The sequence below is a fragment of the Triticum aestivum genome, chromosome 2A (assembly GCF_018294505.1).
Source record: "Triticum aestivum cultivar Chinese Spring chromosome 2A, IWGSC CS RefSeq v2.1, whole genome shotgun sequence".
NCBI classification, from domain to species: domain Eukaryota; kingdom Viridiplantae; phylum Streptophyta; class Magnoliopsida; order Poales; family Poaceae; genus Triticum; species Triticum aestivum.
In genome coordinates, this window is record NC_057797.1 from 81,499,577 (window position 1) to 81,525,428 (window position 25,852).

Sequence of the window (25,852 nt, forward strand, 5' to 3'; positions counted from 1 at the left end):
CCTTGCGGTGCCTCCAGGACCACCTCCTCCCGGAGTGGAACCTGCTGGGACAACACTTCGGTGTCCTCCGTAGGGCGGGGGGAGGAAGCCGTCGGCAGCGAGTTCACGTCCGACGAGTCCAGTGAGCCGCTTGACGACGCGTCGAGCCGGTCTTTGGGGGGGCTGCATAAACACATTCGACATAAGGGAAAGTTGTACAATAAACAAATACTATGAAATCACTCCAGTATCGGGATACTTACGATTTCGCCAGGGGCTTGGCCCTGGGCGGCCACTCCTCTTCACCGTCGTCAGCATTGGTGGAGTAGTCCGGAGGAGGGGTTCTCGCCTTCTTGGACCCTTCGGCCTCCGCAGTTGGGGCGGCCTTCCTTTTCTTCCCTTCCCCGCTGAAGGGGGAGGGGTTTCTTCTTCTTCCTCCTCGTCTTCATGGGAGGAATGCGCATCGGAACCGTCGGATGATGGATCCGACGCCTCCTGGCGCCGGGCACTCTTTCGAGTCCCCGTGGCCTTTTTCGCGGCCTTCTTCTTCGGCACCACATAGGGTGCCGGAACCAGCAGCTTCGCCAAGTGGGCATCCGCTGGGTCTTCGGGCAAAGGTGCCGGACAGTCGATCCGTCCGGACTTCGCCTGCCAATCCTGTCAAAGGTAAGGGAGCTTAGATCCCGCATAGGGTTAAACTATGAAAAACTAGTGCCCTGTAAAAAGTAAAAAAAGCTCACCGCGCTAGCGTGGCGCTGCCTGCTGAATCCGTGATCCTTGGTAGTGGATGCGAGAGCCTCGACGCCTTTGAAAAGCACCTTCCAAGCATCTTCGTACATCATGTCGAAGAGGCTGCTCAGAGTTTGGTGCCGCGCTGGATCGAACTCCCATAGGTTGAAAGCCCGTTGTTGACACGGGACAATCAAGCGGATGAGCATAACCTGGACTATGTTGACAAGCCTGAGCTCCTTGTTCACCAGGGATTGGATGCATGTTTGTAGTCCGGTCACCTCCTTTTGGCTTCCCCACGACAGGCCCGTCTCTTTCCAGGACGTGAGCCGCGTTGGAGGTCCGGACCGGAACTCGGGGCTGCGACCCACTTAGGGTCGCACGGCTCGGTGATGTAAAACCACCCCGATTGCCACCCCTTCAGGCTCTCCACAAAGGAGCCCTCGAGCCATAGGACGTTGGCCATCTTGCCCACCATGGCTCCTCCGCACTCCGCTTGGTTGCCGCGCACCACCTTCGGCTTGATGTTGAAGGTCTTGAGCCATAGGCCGAAATGGGGGCGGATGCGGAGGAAAGCCTCGCACACGACGATAAACGCCGAGATGTTGAGGACAAAGTTCGGGGCCAGATCGTGGAAATCCAGGCCGTAGTAGAACATGAGCCCCCGGAAAAATGGATGCAGAGGGAAGCCCAGTCCACGGAGGAAATGGGGGAGGAATACCACCCTCTCATGGGGCCTGGGAGTGGGGATGAGCTACCCCATTTCAGGAAGCCGTGCGCGATGTCGCTAGCCAGATAGCCGGCCTTCCTCAGCTTTTTGATGTGTCCCTCCATGACGGAGGAGACCATCCACTTGCCTCCCGCTCCGGACATGACTAGAGAAGGTTGAGGTGGTAGTGCGGACATGGGCGCTGGAGCTCGAGTGCGCAAGAATGGATAGGCGAAGGAGGAAGAAGGCGTAGGTGAAAAGGTGGATCCTTATCCCCTTATATGGGTGGACGCAACTACATGTCCCCACCAGCCTGGTTAAACTCGCTTATCTCCCAAGCGCCGTAATCAAAGGCGCGGTTGGGTTAACCACGCCCGTATTGATGAGAATCCCGGAATAAGGGGACACGATCTCTGCTTTAACAAGACGTGCCAAGGAAACCGCCTCGCATAACGCGCTGAGATGGGACAGTAAAACGGTTCGAATAAAGGCTTGGCCGTAGTGTGACATACTATGGAATACGTCAGTAGATTGGATTGGTGTAAATATTATTCTCTCTATGGCAATATGTGGAAACTTATTTTGCAGAGCCGGACACTGCCTTTGTGTTCAAAATCTTCTATGAAGTACTTGGAGGAGGAACCCGCCTTTGTCAGTACCCCGATTCCAAGTCACATCGATCTAGCCGGTAACACCTCATATCACTTTGCGGCCTCACGCACGGTATTCCCACGGGTGTCGCCTTACCATGTCCCGGGACCGTTTGCGCCTTTTGGCTCACGTATATGATAGTGTCGCTAGCATTCATATGACAGAGAACCCGGGCCGACATGGCTAGTCGTGAACCCAAAGCGGCACTAACCTATGGGGACAGGCATACATGAATCACATCGAGCATGTCGGTCAGCAGCGTGTGAATCCGGGCTGTAGCACTGGGCTAACAGGACTCCGGGAACCCAGGCTGTAGCAGGCTAGGCAGGACTCCAGATGTCACCGCGTGACATTTCCCCGAAGGGACAGACACAGGAACGAAGTGAAACACATGCGGGCCGGTCAAGTGTCCTGAGCAGTAGTGCTGGGCTAGCAGGAATCCGGTGAACCGGGCTATAGCGGACTACTATGGCTCAAGGAAGCACTAGACTACATTTCCCCATAAGAGAGTCTGCCAAGGATAAACAACTAGATTGTCGGATCCCACACATACCAAGCATTTTAATCATACACACAATATGCTCGATATGTGTAAATACAACATGGCATCACAACGTAACTCTACAACTCAAGTATTTATTCCTTAGGCTCCAAGGAGCGAGATATCACAAACATGGGTCTCATGACCCAACAATCACAGCATACAAATCAAGCACGTGCGGAAGCTTAACATGTCTGAGTACAGACATCTACAAATGGAAAAGGCTAAGAAGCAAGATCATAGCTGAGGTATCAAGCTAAACATCAAAGTCCACGCGGAACTACTAGCGAGACTGAAGCCTCTCTGCAAAAACATCAATTAAGCAAACGTGAGTACAATTGTACTCAGCAAGACTTACATTAGAACTAACTACATATGCATCGGTATCAACAAAGGGGGTGGTGGAGTTTAACTGCAGCAAGCCAGCTTTGACTCAGTGGCTAACCTGAACTACGACTGCAAGCAACTCTTTTGGGGTGGCGCACACGAGTCCACGTATTCACCATTCAATACACCACTATGGATCCACTCCCGTTTCCCTACGAGAAGGCCATCCATAGCACTCACACTTATCTTGCAAGTTTTAGAGTATCCACTTTCACTTGTCTATGAACTATGCAAGGGGTCCAAGTTTCCATATCTGAGGAATCCAGCTATTCGAATAGATAATGATAACCCTGCAGGGGTGTACTTCTTCACACACGCTCCCACCACTTACCACCATATACACGTCATGTATCTCGGCAACCTTCAAGCGGAAGCCTGGCGAGGGTGTCGGCCACGGCCTACCTAAACACTTAAGTCTCTAGTCCAGGTTTATCGCCTATCCAGGTTCCATCCGCAGGGTGTACGGCCGAGGTTTCCACATACGGCCCCAAACGATGTGAACAGGGTTCCCGAGACTCCAAACGGGCGCCCGGTACACCGTGCCACGGTGTATCTACCACAACATAGCCCACCCCTAGGGTCAGCGCTACGCACGGCCGCCAACTCATAACCTACAAACACCAGAAACTAGTTGCAACTCCTGGACAGAGTACTAGGGTGATTAAGAAGCCGAGAGGGTCAATTAAGGATCCCAATGAGTGGTAGTAGCAGTTCATGGATCACAGACACAGAACTCAGTTCCTGAGGACGGCTGCAATGAGACAACCCACCATGTACTCCTACATGGCCTCTCACCGCTACCTTTACCAAAAACATGTTCACACACTTAGCTCACACACAGTAGGACATGTTCACACACCTCCGATTCATTCCCGATGAATCAGACCTGATGCAACTCTATGCAATAGCAGGCATGAAAAACAAACATGAATGAGTAGGCACATCAGGACTCAAACAACTCCTACCCATGCTAGTGGGTTTCATCTATTTATTGTGGCAATGACAGGTCATGCAGAGGAAAGGGGTTCAACTACCGCAGCATGTAATAGTTGAATCGCTGTTGTCCTAATGCAGTAAAAGAGATCATGAGCGAGAGAGTGGGATTGTATCGGAATGAACAAGGGGGTTTTGCTTGCCTGGCACTTCTGAAGATATCATTGGGTCTTCATCAGTGTCAACGATCATAGCGTCGGTACAACGTCTATCGAGAGGGGACAACCACCGGCAACAGAGAATGAACACAATCAATGCGTGCACAATATGATGCATGATCATGACATGTCAATATGATGTGTTCTGAGCTAATGCAACTAGCAACCATATTAAATGAAGTTGGTTTGAACCAAGGGTTCAAATTCAAACTCCATATGTGCTTATTTAAATGTCATTTATGCAAATTTCCCTGTACAGAAACCCTAGGTTGTTCAAACATGCATGCAAATGCCATAAACAGATTCCTTGAATTTTTCTGATAATTTTTCATATATAATTTATCTTATTTGGAGTTACGGTTGAATTTCTATGATTTTTAGAAGTTTAAATTGTTTTCTGGAATTTCCTGTATTATTTTAAATCCAGAAATTCCCTTACTGCCTCAGCACTACGTCATTATGATGTCAGCAGGTCAACAGGGCCGGTCCAGGTCAAACCTTACCTGGGGGACCCGTCTGTCAGTGCCCATTAAACTAACTAAGTTTAGTTAGCGTTAAACTAATACTAACCTAGTGTAGTTAGTGGCCTGGGGCCCACACGTCAGTGAGTCAGGGGGAAGTCAAACCTAGTCAACCGAGGTCAAAGTCACCGGAGTTGACCCGTGGCTCGTCGCCGGCGAGGCCAGAGACGGTGGAGGGGCCCGGGATTTGGCCTCCGGCGACCAAATCGATGGCTGAGCCCATCTACGAGGAGCTAGAGCTCGCGCGCATCACCTGGCAGGGTTAGCTTGGGCCGGGGTGGTCTAAGACGTCGGCGGTGGCAACGGCAGCGGCGGCCGGAGTTCAGCCGACCTCGGGGGCGAGGCTATGGTGGCCGTGGGGTTGCGTTCTTGGCTCCCATGGCACCTACATGGCATGGCGAGCACGTGGGTGAGCTCAGTTGGAGGCTACGGTGACCATGGCCACGGCGGTGAGGAGCTCAGGCGGCGGCGCAATTCGATCATCATCGAAAGAATGGCTGCAGTGAGAATCTGAGCACGGGAGCAAGGGGAGGAGGTGGAGAAGCTCACAGCGAGGCCGGGGGTGGTCTCAGCGGCTCGGGGAAAGTCCGGTGTAGGCGGAACAGCAAAGACAATCACCGGCAATCCGAGGAGGAAGACGATGGCGGAACGGCGATGCAGAGCTCCCGGTGAGGCGTAACTCGACGTGGAGGAAGAGGGCGTCATGGCGGAGCTTCTTGGCTCATCAGTAGGGTGAGGGGTGGTCGGTGGCCGTGGTAAATTGCGTTGCCGACGACGAGCTCCGCTCGGTGTGCTCGGGAGAGGGAGCAGAGGCGAGGGGGAGAGCAAAGAGTGAGGGAGAGGAGCGAGGGGGACCAGGGGGCTGTGTGGCGTCGTGGAGGCGTCCAGGCCCTCGGCGGCAAGCAGGAGGTGGCGTGCGGTGGCCGTGCGCGTGCCGGTGTGCGGTGGCCACGCACCTCGGTCCTTCTAGCAGAGGAAGGAGAAGACACGGGTGCCCCTGGTGGGCTGGGCCGCCAGCTGGGCCACTAGGTGAGCTGGAAGGCCAGGTAGGTTGGCCCAGGTAGATCTCTCTGTTTTTTTTAATTCTTTTTTCTATTTATGTTATTTTGTTTTGATTTAGTTTATAACCCAAATCATTTTAATAAATCCTAAAAATAATTGTGGGCATTAAACTAATTATTACAGAGGCCCTTAACTATTTTCATAATTATTGGAGCATTTTAAAAATATTAATAGTATTTAAATGCCCCAATTCAAATACAATATGGGTTATTCAAAAATCCAGAATGGCCTAAAAATATGTGCATCATGTTTGGCAGAGGTTTTCACCTTTATCAAAAATAATGAACTTTTCTAAAGGGCATTCTGGGTTCATTGAAAATATTTTTATTTTGATCCTAATTGCATTTCATTTAGTGCTAGGGCTTGTCATCCCCATTTCAAATTTCAAACAAATATAGACATGATGCATGGATGCTTATGATACTAATTGCAATCAAATTCTAGGGCTGTGACAACTCGCCCCCACTAAACAAGAATCTTGTCCCGAGATTCAAGACGTGAGGTAAGAAGACAAAGGGGATACACAGCTAACACGACCTTCACGATCCAGATGTCTTTCTCGAGGATGTTGATTCATTGCATCACCTTGATCTCGACGTCTTGCTTTGAGAACTACATCCAACATGACAACGAGTAGAAAGGGAGAATTTAAGAAGAATCGACCTCCCTGAGGTTCGAGAAACTTAGGGTCATCTTAATGATCACAAGATCAACTCATGGAATGAGACATAGTAACATCTCTTGAGCTCAGACACGAAGCATACACCTAGAGGGATGGAGTGAAACGGATGGCGAAGGTTCACTAGGTAGGCAACAATTCCATACTCGAATAAGATGGAGCATGAATTTCAAAGTAGCAAGAAGATATTTGCCATGATTTCGTAACGTGATACCTCGGGGAAGGTGACTCGTAGAATTATTCCCTTAAGTGGCAAAAAGAATTACTTTTGATTCGGAGATCATTGAAACTCTTTATGCCAGCCTAAGGCAATCACAATCGATCATTTGAAGGAGTTCAAAGGGATGATATACTTGGACTAGAAAGGATGATGTGGACTCCCTTGTTGAAGACAACGGAATGGATGATTTTGCTTATCATCGGAAATGGATGGGACCCATGGTAAGTCCACTTTTGAAGATGATCCTGAACATCAACTACTAAGGTGCAAGCTGGGAACAAAATGCAAATGTTTGGAATGATTCTGGTAACTGGGGAAAAACTCAACAGTCGAGAGTGAGTCCACTATTTGAAAAGGTTATAACATAACCTAGGAAGCTGGAAGCAAATCCCAGTAAACGCCAATGGTAAAACCTAGTGCTTGCGTGTGCTCTCAAGAACTTGAGCATTTTCATATTAATCAAGGTTTTGCCAATATCTGTGTCAAGGATCCTGGCAACACAACATGCTACCATGATGAATAACGGTGGAAGATGCAGACACAAAGAAAGATAACACTTTCTCAGATTTCACCTTAGCGAGGCCAAGGGATAAAAATCTTGATGATCGACCAAGAGACATTTAGCGCTCCGCTTCTAATGTTCTCCTTGATGTGCTAGCCTAACCCATTCATTGAAATGGTTTGGTATCTAGAACATCAAGTAGCAGGTCAGACTCCGGGAGCTCAGGAATCCATAAGGAATAACTACTGGAGTAAATCCTATGTAATCCTTATGGGGAGGTGGCCATCTTACTCAATCAAGATACTACAATAATAGGTCTTTCGGCTGGGTGTGTTGGCCACGACATCCACTTTACCGGGTTACAGAGAGACCAATATTATAGCTCTTGGGAAAACGTCCCAACCATCACATCTGCCTAAGATTCAGATCTGGTTGGTGTCGGGATATTACAGACTCATCGAGTCTAGAAAGAAATGAAAGTTTGCAACACAAATTGACGAGATGACATTGCGAGATTCTCAGGAAATGGACTATGGTAGTAAGCTCCAAAACATGAGCTGGTTCTGCTAAACACATGTGAACACGCTGTCCCAGACAAGCATGACCACATGGTGGTCTTACAATGAAACACTACCAAGTCCTGGTTGGGAACCATCATCAAGGATATCGAAGTCCTTGCATAAGTCATATGATTAGCTCTTATGGAGAACTTCTTCTCCCTGAACAAGTCAATCAGTGGCTTGGTGTGCTAGGGATACGTATGGAATGAAGATGATCAGTCTATCAGACCATAGAGTACTTCGCACGTGCATGACTGACTTGGGATGATTCCAGAGAAAGCAAAACAAACTTTCTCGAATTCACGGCGGCAACTTACATCAAATGCACGTGAATCAAAGGAAGTCTCTTCTTTCATCCAAACATATACTTCATGAACGGGGCGTGAAGAAAATGCTTACACAAGTTTCCAACACTAGCTGGATGTTCAACACAATCATGGAGGAGACAAAATGCCACTGATGGGCTCAACAGCAACTCATCGGAATTTCCATATCACTGGACTTCCACCACTATGTGAACACTGTGATAGTATTGGTCAGACCAGAGATATAATGGTGTATGCTCGAGGGACAACCGCAAGTAAGACAACATTACGAACATCGTTGGTTCTGATTTGATTTGACAATAGCCCACACTCAAATCAAGGTTTGGACAAGATAATAGATTCAACAATAGATCACGGGGATCAGTCGATGAAGATATCATCTTTCTTCAACACACACACACACATACAAGGATATCCCTTAGTGATGAACTAAGTCGGACAAGTTTTCATCTTCCAACTCTCCAAGTTGTTGTTTAGCTTAACCAACTAGCTCAAGGTATCCAACACAGATTCTTGGAGAATGGGTGGTTTGGAGGAAAACCAACATGATCACGAACTAAACATAGTGGTCAGGTGACAACCAAGGAATACTTCCGAGAAGATCTTCGGAAAATCACGAACCACCAATATGTTACTAAGCTCGAGAACAATCTTGTTGTTCAAGGCAAGACGATCTGATCAAATAAGCAAGGGGTTGAATAATCCTCACTCATTGATCGAAGAGTGCACCAGAAATAAAGACTAGGTAGCACGATCAATTTTAGGATGATGATTTAATAACCATCACACTAAGAATGAGAATATTGTCCATTAACTACCAAGCAACACGGTTGCTAGGAGTATAAATTTCACACATCATGGTTCACTTGTTGGCATTCCGGATGCAACAACACGGGACCGAGGAATGAATAATGATAGCGAGAAGTATCACTGCGTCAAGAATTCATAAGAGGTGGTGCAATTCTCATGACATTCTTGACATAAAGATGGTAACACTCCAAGGTAGAACAAAGCAAAAGCTGGATTGGCATTTGATCTAAGGAATACAACTGCTTTGACCCAATCCTGGATATGGATGAGGTACTGGAGTTTGTTTCTCCTAGTCATCCTGAAATAGAATGGCTTAACGGACCACAAGAATAATAGGCATCGTTGGACGAATGCACGCATACCCTTGACTATCAATTGATATCCGAAGGTCAGGAAACAACTAGAGAGGCACAACTCAAAGGAACATATAACTTTCTGAGTTGTGGATTTATAGATTAATATGTTGAACCAAGTTTAACAGGTTTCTTCCAGATAACCCATGTAGAAAGGTAGAACTGGCAGAATCACAATTATGAATGGAGAACTCCTCAAGAGTATTCTGGTTGTGATATTTTGGTTCAAAGGAACTCCTGCTAAGGATGGTTCATGGTATTTGGAAGAAGGAAATACCACGAACCTCGAGAACTAATGCAAAGGTTACTAATATCCTAAAGGAACTAGCAAACACTATCGACATGAGGTAAGTAGGGTGAATCTTGGGTCAAAACCCAGGAGTAGAATGCCTACTACTAAGTGGCCTCACGGTATGCTTTTGAGAGTGGTGGCCAGAATCATCACACCAGGACACAAAACATGGCTAGATTACTAGGTGACTCCCTAAAACACCTAGGGTCATAATAATAGCTCCAACATATATGTCGAGGCAATAGAGTACATTAACTCACCAATTAGTGTGATTAATCTGGCCCAAATGGACATCAGGAACAGGAGGAAGGGGTTTGCATTTGCATCAGACTATTTGGAGACCTGGAATGACTTGGACAGCATAACGGTTGTAAATGCTCAAAAGATTTGAGACATCCTGCAAGATGGTGGCATAACCACTCAACAACACAATATCAAGGTTTCGAGATCAACTGTCAACACACAAAAATAGTAGGAACTGAACTAAGAATTGAATCCATCAATCCTATAAGTCTATGGATTAGTAACACGTCATCCTGACAGATAGATTAGAAGGCCTAGTTCTTAATCCCCGTAGAAAAGAAGAGGTTGACTCAGATCAGAAGGGCATAGGGTAAAGGAGTAAAAAGAGCCTTACGTTCCCTTCCACAATCAATTCCCTTACATAACTAAAGCATTTCTAGACTCGACTTCGACTAGTTTGGCTTGGTAATCCTACAGGCAGTCAGGCTCTGATACCAACGCTGTCAGGACCCCGATTCCAAGTCACATCGATCTAGCCGGTAACACCTCATATCACTCTGCGGCCTCACGCACGGTATTCCCATGGGTGTCGCCTTACCATGTCCCAGGACCGTTTGCGCCTTTTGGCTCACGTATATGATAGTGTCGCTAGCATCCATATGACAGAGAACCCGGGCCGACATGGATAGTCATGAACCCAAAGCGGCACTAACCTATGGGGACAGCCATACATGAATCACATCGAGCATGTCGGTCAGCAGCGTGTGAATCCGGGCTGTAGCACTGGGCTAACAGGACTCCGGGAACCCGGGCTGTAGCAGGCTAGGAAGGACTCCGGATGTCACCGCGTGACATTTCCCTGAAGGGACAGACACAGGAACGAAGTGAAACACATGCTGGCCAGTCAAGTGTCCTGAGCAGTAGTGCTGGGCTAGCAGGACTCCGGTGAACCGGGCTGTAGCGGACTACTATGGCTCATGGAAGCACTAGACTACATTTCCCCATAAGAGAGGCTGCCAAGGATAAACAACTAGATTGTCGGATCCCACACATACCAAGCATTTTAATCATACACACAATATGCTTGATATGTGTAAATACAACATGGCATCACAACATAACTCTACAACTCAAGTATTTATTCCATAGGCTCCGAGGAGCGAGATATTACAAACATGGGTCTCATGACCCAACAATCACAGCATACAAATCAAGCACGTGTGGAAGCTTAACATGTCTGAGTACAAACATCTACAAATGGAAAAAGGCTAAGAAGCCTGACTATCTGCCAGATCCTGTCGAGGGCACAAGATCGTAGCTGAGGTATCAAGCTAAACGTCGAAGTCCACGCGGAACTACTAGCGAGACTGAAGCCTCTCTGCAAAAACATCAATTAAGCAAACGTGAGTACAATTGTACTCAGCAAGACTTACATCAAAACTAACTACATATGCATCGGTATCAGCAAAGGGGGTGGTGGAGTTTAACTGCAGCAAGCCAGCTTTGACTCAGTGGCTAACCTGAACTACGACTGCAAGCAACTCTTTTGGGGTGGCGCACACGAGTCCACATATTCACCATTCAATACACCACTATGGATCCGCTCCCGTTTCCCTATGAGAAGGCCATCCATAGCACTCACACTTATCTTGCGAGTTTTAGAGTATCCACTTTCCTTGTCTATGAACTATGCAAGGGGTCCAAGTTTCCATATTCGAGGAATCCGGCTATTCGAATAGATAATGATAACCCTGTAGGGGTGTACTTCTTCACACACGCTCCCACCACTTACCACCATATACACGTCATGTATCTCGGCAACCTTCAAGCAGAAGCCTGGCGAGGGTGTCGGCCACGGCCTACCTAAACACTTAAGTCTCTAGTCCAGGTTTATCGCCTATCCAGGTTCCATCCGCAGGGAGTCCGGCCGAGGTTTCCACATACGGCCCCGAACGATGTGAACAGGGTTCCCGAGACACCAAACGGGCGCCCGGTACACCATGCCATGGTGTATCTACCGCATCATAGCCTACCCCTAGGGTTAGCGCTACGCACAGCCTCCAACACATAACCTACAAGCACCAGAAACTAGTTGCAACTCCTGGACAGAGTACTAGGGTGATTAAGAAGCCGAGAGGGTCAATTAAGGATCCCAATGAGTGGTAGTAGCTGTTCATGGATCACAGACACATAACTCAGTTCCTGAGGACGGTTTCAATGAGACAACCCACCATGTACTCCTACATGGCCTCTCACTGCTACCTTTACCAAAACGTGTTCACACACTTAGCTCACACACAGTAGGACATGTTCACACACCTCCGATTCATTCCCGATGAATCAGACCTGACGCAACTCTATGCAATAGCAGGCATGACAAACAAACATGAATGAGTAGGCACATCAGGGCTCAAACAACTCCTACCCATGCTAGTGGGTTTCATCTATTCACTGTGGCAATGACAGGTCATGCATAGGAAAGGGGTTCAACTACCGCAGCATGTAATAGTTGAATTGTTGTTGTCTTAATGCAGTAAAAGAGAGCATGAGCGAGAGAGTGGGATTCTATCAGAATGAACAAGGGGGTTTTGCTTGCCTGGCACTTCTGAAGATATCATTCGGTCTTCATCAGTGTCAACGATCACAGCGTCGGTACAATGTCTATCGAGAGGGGACAACCACCGGCAACAGAGAATGAACACAATCAATGCAATGCACAATATGATGCATGATCATGACATGTCAATATGCTGTGTTTTTAGCTAATGCAACTAGCAACCATATTAAATGAAGTTGGTTTGAACCAAGGGTTCAAATTCAAACTCCATATGTGCTTATTTAAATGTCATTTATGCAAATTGCCCTGTATAGCAACCCTAGGTTGTTCAAACATGCATGCAAGTGCCATAAACAGATTCCTTGAATTTTTCTGATATTTTTTCATATATAATTTATCTTATTTGGAGTTACGGTTGAATTTCTATGATTTTTAGAAGTTTAAATTGTTTTCTGGAATTTCCTGTATTATTTTAAATCCAGAAATTCCTTTACTGCGTCAGCACTACGTCATTATGACGTCAGCAGGTCAAAAGGGCTGGTCCAGGTCAAACTTGACCTGGGGGACCCGTCTGTCAGTGCCAGTTAAACTAACTAAGTTTAGTTAGCGTTAAACTAATACTAACCTAGTTTAGTTAGTGGCCTGGGGCCCACATGTCAGTGAGTCAGAGGGAAGTCAAACCTAGTCAATCGGGGTCAAACTCACCGGAGTTGACCCGCGGCTCGTCGCCGGCGAGGCCAGAGACGATGGAGGGGCCCGGGATTTGGCCTCCGGCGACCAAATCGACGGCTGAGCCCATCTACGAGGAGCTAGAGCTCGCGCACATCGACTGGCAGGGTTAGCTTGGGTCGGGTGGTCTAAGACGTCGGCGGTGGCAACGGCAGTGGCGGCCGGAGTTCAGCCGATCTCGGGGGCGAGGCTATGGTGGCTGTGGGGTTGCGTGCTTGGCTCCCACGGCACCTACATGTCATGGCGAGCACGTGGGTGAGCTCGGTTGGAGGCTACGGTGACCATGGCCACGGCGGTGAGTAGCTTAGGCGGCGCGCGAGTCGGTCATCGTCGAAACGATGGCTGCGGTGAGAAGCTGAGCACGGGAGCAAGGGGAGGAGGTGGAGAAGCTCATAGAGAGGCCGGAGGAGGTCTCAGCGGCTCGGGGAAAGTCCGGTGCAGGCGGAACAGCAAAGACAATCTCCGGCGATCCGAGGAGGAAGACAATGGCGGAACGGCGATGCAGAGCTCCCGATGAGGCGTAGCTCAACAGGGAGAAAGAGGGCATCGTGGCGGAGCTTCTTGACTCATCGGCAGGGCAAGGGGTGGTTGGTGGCCATGGTAAATTGCGTCGGCGACGACGAGCTCCGCTCGGTGTGCTCGGGAGAGGGAGCAGAGGCGAGGGGGAGAGCAGAGAGTGAGGGAGAGGAGCGAGGGGGGCCAGGGGGCTGCGTGGCGTCGTGGAGGCGTCCAGGCCCTCGGCGGCAAGCAGGAAGTGGCGTGCGGTGGCCGTGCGCGTGCCGGCGTGCGGTGGCCATGCACCTCGGTCCTTCTGGCAGAGGAAGGAGAAGACACGGGTGCCCCTGGTGGGCTGGGCCGCCAGCTGGGCCACCAGGTGGGCTGGAAGGCCAGGTAGGTTGGCCCAGGTAGATCTCTCTATTTTTTTAATTCTGTTTTCTATTTATGTTATTTTGTTTTGATTTAGTTTATAACCCAAATCATTTTAATAAATCCTGAAAATAATTGTGGGCATTAAATGAATTATTACAGAGGCCCTTAACTATTTTCAGAATTATTGGAGCATTTAAAAAATATTAATAGTATTTAAATGCCCCAATTCAAATACAATATGGGTTATTCAAAAATCCAGAATGGCCGAAAAATACGTGCATCATTTTTGGCAAAGGTTTTCACCTTTATCAAAAATAATGAACTTTTCTAAAGGGCATTCTGGGATCATTGATAATATTTTTATTTTGATCCTAATTGCATTTCATTTAGTGCTAGGGCTTGTCATCTCCATTTCAAATTTCAAACAAATATAGACATGATGCATGGATGCTTATGATACTAATTGCAATCAAATTCTAGGGTTGCGACAGCCTTGCAATGCCGAAGACAATTTGCGCACCGGACTCGTCGTCATTGAAGCCTGGTTCAGGGGCTATTGAGGGAGTCCTGGATTAGGGGGTGTTCGGATAGCCGAACTATACCTTCAGCCGGACTCCTGGACTATGAAGATACAAGATTGAAGACTCTCTCCCGTGTCCGGAAGGGACTTTCCTTGGCGTGGAAGGCAAGCTTGGCGATACGGATGTTCAGATCTCCTACCATTGTAACCGACTCTCTGTAACCCTAACCCTATCTGGTGTCTATATAAACCGGAGGGTTTTAGTCCGTAGGACAACATACACATCAACAATCATACCATAGGCTAGCTTCTAGGGTTTAGCCTCTCTAATCTCGTGGTAGATCTACTCTTGTACTACCTATATCATCAATATTAATCAAGCAGGACGTAGGGTTTTACCTCCATCAAGAGGGCCCGAACCTGGGTAAAACTTTGTGCCCCTTGCCTCCTGTTACCATCCAGCCTAGACTCACAGTTCGGGACCCCCTACCCGAGATCCGCCGGTTTTGACACCGACAGTAGGTATTCTACTCCTGGGTTCTTGACCCAAGATCCACTCTACTTACCTCGTGTTGATAGTGTTTCTCGTACCTTTAGGATATTAGTAATCTTTGCGATAGTCTTCGAGGTCCGTGGTATATCATTCTTCCAAATACCATGAACCATCCTTGGCAGAAATTCGTTTGAATCAAAAGATCACAACCAGAGTGCTCTTAATGAGTTCTCCATTCTACATTGTGAATCTGCTAGTTCTACCTTTCTGCATGGGTTATCTGGGAGAAATGTTGAGCTTTTCTCAACATACTAACCTTTATCCACAACTCAGAAATATATATGTTCCCTTGAGTTGTCCCTCTTCATTTGTATTCCAACCATCATCTATCAATTGATAGTCAGGAGTAATTGTGCATCCATGTTATCGATGCTTATTATTCCTGTGGTCCGTCAAGCCATTCTAGTTCAGAATGACTAGGAGAAACAAACTCCAGTACCTCATCCATTTTTAGGATTGGGTCAAAGCAGTTGTATTCTGCAGATCAAATGCAATCAAGCTTTGATTCTGTTCTACCCTGAAGTATTACCCACTTTTATGTCAGGAACGTCATGAGAATTGGACCTTCTCTTATGAATTCTTGATGCAGTGATACTCTCGCCATCATCGTTCGTTCCTCGGTTCCATGTTGCCATAACCGGAATGCCGACAAGTGAACTGTGATGTGTGAAATCGATACTCCTAGCAACCTCGTTGCTTGGTAGTTAATGGACAATATCCTCATTCTTAGCGTGTTGGTTATTGAGTCATCATTCTAAGATTGATCATGCTACCTAGTCCATTTTCCTGGTGCACTCTTCGATCAAGAGTTGGGACTGTGTCTATCCTTTCTTATTTGATCTTATCGTCTTGCCCTGAAAAGCAAGATTGTTCTCGAGCTTAGTAACATATCGGTGGTTCGTGATTTTCCGAAGATCTTCTCGGAAGTATTACCTGGTTGTCACCTGACCGGTATGTTGAGTTCGTGATTAAATGGGTTTTCTTATAAATCACCCCTTCTCCAAGAATCTGTGTTGGATATCCCTGAGCTAGTTGGTTGAGCTAAACAACAACTTGGAGAGTTGGAAGATAAAGCTTATCTGACTTAGTTCATGTTAAGGGATATCTTTTTTTTGTGTGTGTGTGTGTTGAAGAAATATGATATCTCCATCGATTGGTCCTCGTGATCAGTTGTTGGATCTATTTCCTTGTCAAAACCTTGACTTGAGTATGGGCTATCGTCAAGTCAAATCAGAACCAATGATGTTCATAATGTTGTCTTACTCGTGGTTGATCCCTCGAGCATACACCATTACATCTTTTGGTCTAACCAATGCTCTCACCATGTTCACATGATGGTGGAAGTCCAGTGATATGGAAATTCCGATGAGTTGTTGTTGAGTCCATCAGCAACATTTTGTCTCCTCCATGATTCGTGTTGAACATCCAGCTAGCATTGGAAACTTGTGTAAGCATTATTCTTCATGCCCTGTTCATGAAGTATCTGTCTAGATGAAAGAAGTGACTTCCTCTGGTTCACATGTAATCGATGCAAGTTGCCGCCGTGAATTCGAGAAAGTTTATTTTTGCCTCCTCTGGAATCATCCCAAGTTAGTCATGCACGTGAGAAGTGCCCTATGGTTTGATAGGTTGGCCGCCTCCATTCTATACGTGTTCCTAGCACACCAAGCCACTGATTGACTTGCTCAAGGATAAGAAGTTCATCGATAAGTGCACAAGGACTTCGATATCCTCGATGATGGTTCCCCACCTGAGCTCGGTAGTGTTTTATTATAAGACTACCATGTGGTCATGCTCGTCTGTGATAGCGTGTTCACAGGTTTGTAGCAGAACCAGCTCATGTTTTGGAGCTTGCTATCGCAGCTCATTCCTCGAGAATCTCGCAACGTCATCTCGTCGAATTGCGTTGCAGACTTTCATTTTTCTTTCTAGACTTGATGAGTCTGGAATATCCTGACACCAACCAGATCTGAATCTCAGGCATATATGATGGTTGGAACGTACTCCAAGAACTATAATGTTGGTCTCTCTGTAACCGGTAACGTGGATGTCGTGGCCAACACCCCTAGCCGGAAGGCCTATTATTGTAGTATCTTGGTTGAAGAAGTTGGTCACCTCCCCATAAGGATCTCACAGTATCTGCCTCCGTAATTATTCCTTATGGATTCTTGAGCTTCTGAAGTCTGACCTTTTACTTGATGTTCTAGATATCAAACCATATCTATGAATGGATTACGCTAGCACATCAAGGAGAACATTAGAAGCGGAGTGCTAAATGTCTCTTGGTCGATCGTCCAGATTATGTTCCCTTAGCCTCGCTAAAGGAAGGTCTGAGAAGGTGTTATCTTCCTTTGTATCCGCATCATCCATCACTAGTCATCATGGTAGTATGTCATGTTGCTAGGATCCTTGCCAAGGATGTTGGTAGAACCTTGATGAATATGGAAATGCTCAAGTTCTTGAGAGCACGCGCAAGCAAAATCATCCCTTGCGTTGTCTTCAACAAGGTAGTCCACATCATCCATCCTAGTCCGAGTATGCCATTTCTTCGAGCTATTTCAAACGATCAATTGTAAATTGCCGTAAGCTGCTAGGAAGAGTTTCAATGATTTATGGATCAAAAGTAATTCTTTTTGCCACTTAAGGGAATAGTTCAATGAGTCACCTTCTCCAAGGTGCCCCGTTACGGGATCATGGCAATTATTTCCTCGCCACCTTGACACCATCCACCATCTTTCTAAGCGTGGAATTATTGCCCACCAAATCAAACCCCATCGTTTGTTCTTTCATCCCTCTTGATGTGTTTTGTGTCTCAACTCGAGATGTTTCAACATATCATTCCACGAGTTGAGATTGTATAGTTCGATCTTTGAGAAGATCAATCCTAGTAGAGTTTCTTTCCGTCGTCATCGTGTGGATGAAGATCTCAAAAGCGAGGATTTCAAGATCAACGTATGCAATGAATCAACAACCTTATGAGGTGCAACTTGGATCATGAAGATTGTGTTAGCTTTGTGTCCCCTGATCCTCTTACCCTACGCTTGAATCTCGGGACGAGATTCTTGTTTAGTGGGGGTGAGTTGTCACAGCCCTAGATCAGTCTTTGTTTGTCTTTGCTTGATCATCATGTCATCATGTTTAAATTCAAATGAATTTGAATTGGGGATGTTTAAACCCTAGCATCAAATGGAATTCAAATAGGTTCAGCTAAAAATATTTTTCAATTATTTCAAAATGCCCTTTAGAAATGTTCATCATTTCTGGATCAAGGTGGAAGCATCTACCGAAAATGGTTAACATTTTTTCAGGACATATTTGGACTTTCAATTAAGTCAAACATATTTGAATTGGAGCTACTTAAATGCTATATATATTTTAGATGCTCCAAAAATGTTGGAAATTGTTAAGGGTCACTGGAATAATTTAGAAAGCACCCATAATTATTTCCAGGATTTTATGAAATGGTTTATTGTTTTTACTAAATCAAAACAGAGCAAAAGAAATAGAAAAGAGAAGAAGAAAACCCACCTGGCCTTACCTGTGCGGCCCGACAAGCGGCCAGCCCAGCTCCTCCCCTCCTTCTGTCTTCAACCTCCTGCCAGTATGCAGGAGGGCGTGTGTCCCTGGCGTGCACACATGCGCGAGGCCACCTCCAGCCTGCCTGCTCGCTCTAGACGGCTCTGGACGTCGCCATGCAGCCCCTGGTCCTTTCCCTCGCTCCCCTCGTCCTTCCCCTCCCCTGGATCCCTCTCTCTCACCACCGAGCGGGGCTAGTTGCGACCGACGCCGTTTACCACAGCCACCGCCTCCCCCTCGTCCCTTCGACATAGCCAAGAGCTTCGTCTTGACGCCCTCGTCGTCTACACCTAGTCATGTGATGCGGGACGCACTGCATCACCGCCTTCTTCATCGTCTTCAACCTCTGGCCCTGAGATCGCCGGCGATCCCGCACTCGCCTCGCAGCCTCCCCGAGCCTACTGACCACCCCTGCAGACTCGCCGTGAGCTCCTCTTTGTTTCCCCTCCGTCCTTTTGCTCGATTTCATGCCATAGCCATCGTCCCCGCCAACCTGAGCGCCCCCGCCCGCCATGGACGTCGGGAATGGCCTTGCCATGTCCTTGCGCTCGAACCCATGCACCTCGAGTCCTCCTGGAGCGTCCGAGATCCTAGCGCGCTCCTCAACTCACTTGCTAACGCGCAGCAGCCCTCGCGCCGAGCAGCCATAGCTCCGGCCGCCGCACTTGCCATCGCCGTCGTCGCTGTACTGCACCCGAGTTGCTGCCGCTGGCCGCAATGGATGGGTGCGAGCCTGGGCGTCTCGTAGAGCCCCTCCGCCTCTCCTTTGGTCACCGGGAGAGCGAACCCGACGCCCTCCGCCGTCTCTGGCTCCACCGGTGACGAGCCGCGGGTCAACTCCGGTGAGTTGACCCGTGTTTGACCCCCCCAGGGTCACTGACGCGTGGGCCCGCCCTATTAATTTTTAGTTAGGTTTAGTTTAGTGCTAATTAACTTAGATTAGTGCTTAATCTAACACTAAATAACTCTGTTAAGTTAGTGATGACACTGACACGCAGGACCCATAGGTCAGGTTTGACCTAGACCGCCCCCGTTGACCTGCTGACATCACAGTGATGTAGTGCTGACACAGTAACTCTTTTTCTGGATTTATTCTTTTACAGGAAATTCTAAAAAATAGCCAAAACTTCTAAAATTCATAGAAAATTATCTATAGCTCCAAATGAAATAAATTATATATGAAAAATGATCATGAAAATCCAATCTATCCGTCTGCACTGGTATCATGCATGTTTAGGCAACTTAAACCTACTGTTTATATCAAAACATGATAATGCACTTATTAAAGTCATAGCTTGAATTTGAACTTGAACCTTGAGTTCAAAATAACTCAAACCCATCTGGTTTTTGTTGCATTAGCCCAATATACTCATTTTGCCATGTCATGATCACGCATCATATTGTGCATTGCATTGATTGTGTTTCCTTCTTTTTTGCCGGAAGTTGTCCCCTCTCGATAGACGTGGTTTCGATGATGAGTTCGATGACACCGATGAAGAGCTATACTATCTTCAGAAGTGCCAGGCAAGCAACCCCCCCCCTTGTTCATTCTGATACAATCCCACTCTCTCGCTCCTGCTCTCTTTTACTACATTAGGACAACAATGATTCATCTGTTACTTGCTGCGGTAGCTTAACCCCTTTATCCTTTGCATGACCTGTCATTGCCACAGTAAATAGATGAAACCCACTAGCATGAGTAGGAGTTGTTTGAGCCCTGATGTGCCTACTCATTCATGCTTGTTTGTTATGCCTGCTATGCTTAGAGTTATGTCAGGTCTGATTCATCAGGGATGAATTGGAACAGTGATGAACATGTCCTACTATGTGTGAGCTAAGGTGTGAACACAATTTGGTAAAGGTAGCGGTGAGAGGCCATGTAGGAGTACATGGTGCGTTGTCTCATTGAAGACGTCCTCAGGAATTGAGTTCTGTGTTTGTGATCCATGAAACAGTTACTACCACGCATTGGGCCCGAAACCAATGGACCCTCTCGGCTTCTTGACCACCCTTGTCCTCTGTCCAGGAGTTGCAAGTAGTTTCTGGTGTTTGTAGTATGCTGGAGGCCGTGGGCAGCGCTGACCGGAGGGGTGGGCTGTGATGCGGTAGGCACGTGTCCGGGCATGCCGGGCGCCCGTTTGGTGTCTCGGAACCCTGTACACATTGTTTGGCGCCGTATGTGGAAACCTCGGCCGGACTCCTTGCGGATGGAACCTGAATAGGCGATAAACCTGGACTAGAGACTCGAGTGTTTAGGTAGGCCGTGGCCGACACCCTCGTTGGGCTTCCGCTTGAAGGTTGCCGAGTACATGTCGTGTAAACGGCGATAAGTGGTGAGAGCGTGAGTGAAGAAGTACACCCCTGCAGGGTTAACATCATCTATTCGAATAGCCGTGTCCGTGGTAAAGGACTTCTGGGTTGCTTGTACAGTTCATAGACAAGTGAAAGTGGATACTCTAAAATGCGCAAGATAAGCGTGCCCTGGTCCTCTCCCTCGCTCCCCTCGTCCTTCCCCTCCCCTGGATCCCTCTCTCTCTCACCACTAAGCGGGGCTAGTCGCCACCGACGTCGTTTACCACAGCCACAGCCTCCCCCTCGTTCCTTCGACATGGCGAAGAGCTTCGTCTCGATGCCCTCATCGTCTACACCATGTCATGTGACGCGGGACGCACTGCATCACCGCCTTCTTCATCGTCTTCAACCTCCGGCCCCGAGATCGCCGGTGATCCCGCGCTCGCCTGACAGCCTCCCCGAGCCCACTAACCACCCCTGCAGACTCATCGTGAGCTCCTCTTCGTTTCCCCTCCGTCCTTTCGCTCGATTTCGTGCCATAGCCATCGTCCCCGCCAACCCGAGCGCCGCCGCCTGCCATGGACGTCCTGAATGGCCTTGTCGTGTCCTTGCACTCGAACCCATGCACCTCGAGTCCTCCTGGAGCGCCCGAGATCCCACTGCGCTCCTCAACACACTTGCTAACGCACAGCAGCCCTCGCGCCGAGCAGCCGTAGCTCCGGCCGCCGCACTTGCCATCGCCGTTGTCGCTGTACTGCACCCCAGTTGCTGCCGCTGGCCGCAATGGATGCGTGTGAGCCTGGGCGTCTCGTAGAGCCCCTCCGCCGCTCCTTTGGTCACCGGGAGAGCGAACTCGATGACCTCCGCCGTCTCTGGCTCCGCCGGCGATGAGCCGCGGGTCAACTCCAGTGAGTTGACCTGTGTTTGACCCCTGTTTGACCCCTCCAGGGTCACTAACGCATGGGCCTGCCCTGTTAATTTTTAGTTATGTTTAGTTTAGTGCTAATTAACTTAGATTAGTGTTTAATTTAACACTAACTAACTCTGTTAAGTTAGTGATGACACTGACACATAGGACCCATAGGTCAGGTTTGACCTGGACCGCCGCCGTTGACCTGCTAACGTCACAGTGATGTAGTGCTGATGCAGTAACTCTTTTTCTGGATTTATTCTTTTACAGGAAATTCCAGAAAATAGCCAAAACTTCTAAAACTCATAGAAAATTATCTACAGCTCCAACTGAAATAAATTATATATGAAAAATGATCATAAAAATCCAATCTATCCATCTGCACTCGTATCATGCATGTTTAGGCAACTTAAACCTGCTGTTTATATCAAAACATGATAATGCACTTATTAAAGTCATAGTTTGAATTTGAACTTGAACCTTGAGTTCAAAATAACTCAAACCCATCTGGTTTTAGTTGCATTAGCCCAATATACTCATTTCGCCATGTCATGATCATGCATCATATTGTGCATTGTATTGATTGTGTTTCCTTCTTTTTTGCCAGAAGTTGTCCACTCTCGATAGACATGGTTTCGACGATGAGTTCGATGACACCGATGAAGAGCTATACTATCTTCAGAAGTGCCAGGCAAGCAACCCCCCCTTGTTCATTCCGATACAATCCCACTCTCTCGCTCCTGCTCTCTTTTACTGCATTAGGACAACAATGATTCATCTGTTACTTGCTGCGGTAGCTGAACCCCTTTATCCTGTGCATGACCTGTCATTTCTACAGTAAATAGATGAAACCCACTAGCATGAGTAGGAGTTGTTTGAGCCCTAATGTGCCTACTCATTCATGCTTGTTTGTCATGCCTGCTATGCTTAGAGTTATGTGAGGTTAGATTCATCGGGGATGAATTGGAAAGGTGTGAACACAATTTGTTAAAGGTAGCGGTGAGATGCCATGTAGGAGTACATGGTGGGTTGTCTCATTGAAGCCGTCCTGAGGAATTGAATTATGTGTTTGTGATCCATGAAACAGTTACTACCACACATTGGGACCGAAACCAATAGACCCTCTTGGCTTCTTGATCAACCTTGTCCTCTGTCCAGGAGTTGAAAGTAGTTTCTGGTGTTTGTAGTACGCTGGAGGCCGTGGGCCGCGCTGACCGGAGGGGTGGGCTGTGATGCGGTAGGCATGTGGCCGGGCATGCCGGGCACCCGTTTGGTGTCTCGGAACCCTGTACAAATCGTTCGGGGCCGTATGTGGAAACCTTGGCCGGACTCCCTGCGGATGGAACCTGAATAGGCGATAAACCTGGACTAGAGACTCGAGTGTTTACGTAGGCCGTGGCCGACACCCTCGTTGGGCTTCCGCTTGAAGGTTGTCGAGTACATGTTGTGTAAACGGAGATAAGTGCTGAGAGCATGTGTGAAGAAGTACACCCCTGCAGGATTAACATCATCTATTCGAATAGCCGTGTCCGCCGTAAAGGACTTCTGGGTTGCCTGTACAGTTCATAGACAAGTGAAAGTGGATACTCTAAAATGCGCAAGATAAGCAAGAGTGCTATGGATGGCGTTCTCGTAGGGAGACGGGAGCAGATCCATAGTGGTGTATTGAATGGTGAATATGTGGACTCGTGTGTGCCACCTCAAAAGAGTTACTTGCAGTCATAGTTTAGGATAGCCACTGAGTCAAAGCTGGCTTGCTACAGTCAAACTCCATCACCCCCATTGTTGATACTGATGCATATGTAGCTAGTTCTCATGTAAATCTTTCTGGGTACATTTGTACTCACGTTTGCCTATTTTATGTTTTGTAGAGAGACGTCAGTCTCGCTAGTAGTTCCGTGTGGACTTCGACGTTTAGCTTGATAACTCAGCTATGATCTTGTTCCCTCGGCAGGATCTGGTAGATAGTTAGGCTTCTCGGCCTTTTCCATTTGTAGATGTCTGTACTCAGACATGTTAAGCTTCCGCATGTGCTTTGACTTGTATGCACTGAATGTTGGGTCATGAGACCCATGTTTGTAATATCTCGTTCCTCGGAGAATAATGAATAAATACTTTGAGTTGTAGAGTCCTGTTGTGATGCCATGTTGTATTTGCACATATCGAGCATATTGTGTGTATGATTGAAATGCTTGGTATGTGTGGGATCCGACAACCTAGTTGTTTATCCTTGGTAGCCTCTCTTATGGGGAAATGTAGTCTAGTGCTTCCACTAAGCCATAGTAGTCTGCTACAGCCCGGTTCACTAGAGTCCTGCTAGCCCAGCACTACTGCTCCGGAACACTTGACTGGTCAGCATGTGATTCACTTTGTTCCTGTGTTTGTCGCTTCGGGGAAATGTCACGCGGTGACATCCAGAGTCCTGCCTAGCCTGCTACAGCCCGGGTTCCCGGAGTCCTGTTAGCCCAGTGCTACAACCCGGATTCGCAAGCTGCTGACCGACATGCTCGATGTTGATTCATGTCTGCATGTCTCCGTAAGTTAGTGCCACTTTGGGTTCACGACTAGTCATGTCGGCCCAGGTTCTTTGTCATATCGATGCTAGCAACATTATCATATACGTGAGTGAAAAGGCGCAAACGGTCCTGGGCCAGGAAAGGTGGCACCCGTGGGAATACCGTGCGTGAGGCCGCAAAGTGATATGATGTGTTACATGCTAGATTGGTGTGACTTAGGATCGGGGTCCTGACACCCATCTTTGGACTGGACCACGAAACGCTTGATCTCCAAGATAACCTCACTTATCGAGAGTACCCCGTTCGCATTCTGGATCAAGCAGAGCGTGTCACTCGACGTCATAACATCAAGTTTCTCAAGGTTCAATGGTCTCATCATTCCGAGAGAGAAGCTACTTGGGAGCGAGAAGATCGTCTTCGACTTGAGTACCCCGCTTTCTTTCCGCCGACTCCTGAATCTCGGGATGAGATTCTTTCGAGTGGGGGCGAGTTGTCACATCCCTAGTTCTGGTATGAGCTAGGTTTGCTTTGTGCATCATGTTAAGCTTCAAATGGAATTGAAATGGGGAATGTTTCAAACCCTAGCACCAAAGCAAATTCAAATAGATTCAAATTAAAATTTGAATTTCAATAAACCCAAAATGCTCTTCAAAAATATTCATGGTCTTTGGAAAATGTTGCAAACAACAACCAGAGGTGATGCACATTTTTGCTAAACATTCTGGATTTTTGAATGAACCCATATGTATTTGAATTGGAGCTGTTTAAAACAATATAAATATTTTAAAGGCTCAAAAAATGTTAGAATTTGGTGAGGGCCTCTGGTATATTATAACTAGTGGTCACAAGGAATCTCAACATTTTTGTATTTGTGCTAGTATTTATTTTAAGTCAAAAAAAATAACAGAAATAGAAAAGAAAACAAAAAAAAGGGAAAAACACTTACCTGAGGCCTGACACTGTGCAGCCCAGCTGGCCGGCCCAACCAGCTGGCCCTGCTAGTCGTCGTCTCCACCGCGCCAGGAGGACGCCGAGCGCGTGGCCGATGCACACTGGCGCGCGTCCGGCCACCTCCTGCTTGTCGCCTCCCTCTAGACGTCCCTGGAGACGCCACGCAGCCTCCCCGGCCCCCTCTCACTCTGCCTCGTCCCCGTCTCCTCCTCTGTCTCTCTCTCCCACGACGGCCGAAGCGCTGCCGTCGCCGTCGACAAGCACCACCGCGGCCACTGCCTCCCCCTCGCCCCCTGGACATGCCCAGAAGCTCTGCCGTGTCTCCCTCAACCTCCACGCCGAGCCAGGCTTCGCCGGAGGCCCTGCAACACCGTCCCCGACGTCTTCTTCAACTTCGGTGCCCGGAGACCCTCGCGGTCAATTTTCTGCCCACCGGCCATCCCCGCGCCTGCCGAGCCCTCCGTTAGCCTCTCTGTGAGATCCGTCGCCTTTTCCCCTCCTCACCGAGATTGTTTCCTCCTCTAGCCGCAGCTCGCAACTGAGCTCGCCATTGCACTCAGTGCACTCCAGCGAGTCGAGCTGACCTGCTCGCAGCTCCTGTCGTGCCCCGCAACACCCCGCGCACACCTGGCCAAACTCCGGTCGCCGCACTCGTCGTCATCG